The following is a 3,503-nucleotide window of genomic DNA, read 5'->3' as shown; positions in this document are numbered from 1 at the left end:
TTTACATGGTCTGTTGTGATTCTTCGTAGTTCCTTAAGATAGCATTCTTTCCCTGGTTACTAGTTGTGTCCCTGTCTTCTAGATCTTATATGCTATCCTCCCCTTCATTCAATCTGCTTTGTATACTTTCAGTGGAGTTTTAAATTTCCTGCATTTCTGTTTTTAATCTGCTTCATTGATTCTATTTCTTGTCTATGTGTTTCATTCATGGTTTCTATTGTTTTCCTGAGCTCTTGTATTTGTTTATCTGTGTCTACTTTAATGCCTTTTATTTTGATAGTGATTTCTTTTTGCACCTTAGAGATTATTTTTTCCTGTGGCCACTTCCATTTGTTTTTTCACTTCTGCTGCTATTGCTTCAGAGGGGTCCATTTATTGGCTTCTAATTTCCTCTATCTCTTTGTGTTCTGATCTTGTCTGTGGTGGGCTGGGCATTTGGGAATGTATTTTGCTTCTTTTGTCTTGTCATTTTATATTTTCTATGTTATTTTCTTTTCTGTGTTGATGCTTTTAGCTTTCTAATGTTAGATAGCCTTAACCACTGATGTCAAGGCTTTCCTAGGAGGTGTCTGCACCTCCAGATGTCTCCTCTGGCCATCACCACAGTCCCAGGACAATGGAGGAAGGAGGAAGTACATATTTACATCCTCCCATTGGCACTGCAGTCTCAGGGGAGCAGCGGAAGCACCGGGTGTGGACTTTCACTCCTCTCAGTGATACTGCCCTCACTCTTCTGACAGGCACTGCCTTCATTCTTCCTGCCAGAACCGCTGTCCCAGGACAATGGAGGATGCACGGGGCGTGGGCTTACACTCCTCCTGCTGGTAACACCTTCAGCCTTCCTGCTAGAACTGCCATTCTGGGGACAGTGGAGGATGTTCAGGATGTGGCTTACACTCTTCCCACTGGAACGGCTGTTCCATTGTTTTCTCAAGTTCTGTAAGCATTCCACAGCTTCTCCAGACCTTTTTGAACAACTGGACTGTACTAGCCAAAGTTTAAAAAAAATAGTCTAGTTATATCTTAAATGTATAATTCCAAACCATGACTGGACTTCACATCTCCTACCATGCATCTCTAGTGGGATTGCTTTTACAGTCTCCAAGGGGATAATTTCATGTCTTCTCCCTCTCTGCAAATCTCTCACCCTCCCTTTTTATTCTCAATATTCTCCCCATTTTATGTAAAAAGTAGAAGCCATCAGATAGGCACTTCCTCAGACTTCTACCACCAAATTTCCCCATGCTGGCATACATACCTCTTTCCTTCTCTATAGCATGATGGAAAAAGTGTTCCTTTGTAAGAGTCAAAGACCATAGCTGGGCATGGTGGTGCATGCCTGTAATCCCAGCACTTGGGAGGCTGAGGCAGGAGGATCGTTGTGAGTTCAAGGCCAACCTGGGCTACATAAGTGAGTTCAAGGCTAACTTGAACTGTATAGTGAAACCCTGTCTCAAAAAAGACAAAAAACAAAACAAAGCAAAACAAAAACAAGAACAAAGAGTCAAAGACCATAGAGTCTGGCTCCTTCATCTGTCCTGCAATGCCATCAATGACTCCCTCCTGTTTAGATATTGCTATCAGTAGAGGAACTCATCAGATATCTTTTTAAAAACCATTTCTTCCCTAACTGCTTGTCTCACTCTGACCACTGGCCCATTTCTTTGCTTCTTTTCACTGTAAAACTTTGCTTCTTTTCACTGTAAAATATCTGCCTTCTCTATCTCTTCCTTCCACTTCCAGTATACTCCAGCCTGGCCCCTGATTCCACCTTATATTGCTGGTTCTGCTCTTACTGAGGCTGCCAGTGATCCCAGTGCTTTCAGATCCAATAGATACTTGAGCAGTTTGACACAGCTGACCATCGTCTCCATCCTGAAACAGTCATTCCTTATGGCCGTTGGGACACCGTGCTCTGCTGCTTTACCTCCTGTCACACTGCTCTCCTTCACCTGACTGCTTGGGGCTGGAGCTCTGGCATTCCTTGAGGCTCTGTCTCTCTCTCTGCCTCACTCCCTTTCTCCTTCCTTTCCTCATTTCCCCATTCTTACTTTAGAGGGAATATCCATTCTATAGCTCCCCATTTCTCTCCCATTTCTTCTTGCCTTATACTTATTTTATACTTTTATATTTCTGTGTGCATTCACAGTGGCCTCTTTGAGCATTTGCATTTGTGAGCACTCTCTTAAAGCACAGATTGTAATTATTTATGTAAACATGTTCCCCTCCAAGAATTGGTTCCACATTTTTTCTACATCATGCCTTGAGAGGAATAGAAATAAAATGTATTGAAAATAAGCAAGCCAATGCATACATATAAGGATTCTTGAAAATACAAAATTTAAAATATCTTTGTCTTGAAAGAGATGTGAGAGTATAAAGAATGTCTAGGATGGTGTTGGGCACCTGATGGGCATTTTAGGCTGTTGCCTAATTGAATAGTAAAACCTATAGATTTCTAATTTTTTTTGTGGGTACCAGGAATTGAACTCAGGATCTCATGCTTGCCTGCAGGTGCTGTACCACTGAGCTATATCCTTGGCCCCCTAGATTTCTAATATGACAGAGAACTTAATGACTATCACTCTTACCACTTAAAAATATATATATATATTTTTCCGGTACTGAGAACCGAACTCACGACCTTGTGCTTGCCAGGCAGGCGCTGTGCTGCTGAGCTAAATCCCCAGCCCTTATTTAAAAATATTTTGAAAGATTCAGCTCATTTGCATGTTTTATTAGAAAGAGAAGTAGTTTGAGGCAAAAAATCTGATAAAATAAATGCTGTTGTGAGTAAAACAAAGTGTTTTGCATTGAGGTAAGCATAGTTTTCACTTTTATACATGGCTCAAAAATAATTTTTATTATTATTGCCAAACAAAAATACTGATACTCTAGGCATACCAAATGCTTCAGACTGAAGTAAAATGATCAATACTTCGATTGAATTCTCAATGATGAAAATATGTCAATAATGGTAATTGAGTAATGGGGAAATAATTATTTGGAAAGTAAAGATGTGTGTTTAGTCAAATGATCTCAGGCAAGTCCTATGCCTTTCTCAGCTCTTAAACAAGAAGATTGGATTTAATTATGTCTAAGATCTTTTCCAGCTGTAAAACTTTTCCTTTTCTGCAACGAATCAATACTGCTAGTTCTATAACCCTGATATTTCCCTTTCATGTGCATGTTTGATTCTTTTAAAGAAAGATCACCTGGTAAATCCTAAGGAATACCACCTGTTGAAAAGGAAGGAGACAGGACCATAGAGCTTTCTACTTGGTAGACTCTCTTGATTTTTCCAGGAGAGAACTGAGGTATGGTAATTGTAAAAAGGAGAGTAAGGAGGAGAGACGAAAGAGACACAGAAGAGCAGGGCCAAGCACTTTTCTTCCTCTTTTGACAGTTGGCAGTTTTCCTGCCTCATGAGGCTCGTCAGCACCTGGGTTGCGGACAGCACCACGCTTTAAACTTTAAGGTTCCAGCCTCTCAAAGCCTAGGTC

The sequence above is a fragment of the Chinchilla lanigera genome, unplaced genomic scaffold (assembly GCF_000276665.1).
Source record: "Chinchilla lanigera isolate Chin_1 unplaced genomic scaffold, ChiLan1.0 scaffold00136, whole genome shotgun sequence".
Classification (NCBI taxonomy): domain Eukaryota; kingdom Metazoa; phylum Chordata; class Mammalia; order Rodentia; family Chinchillidae; genus Chinchilla; species Chinchilla lanigera.
Note: the sequence above shows the minus strand (reverse complement) of the source record.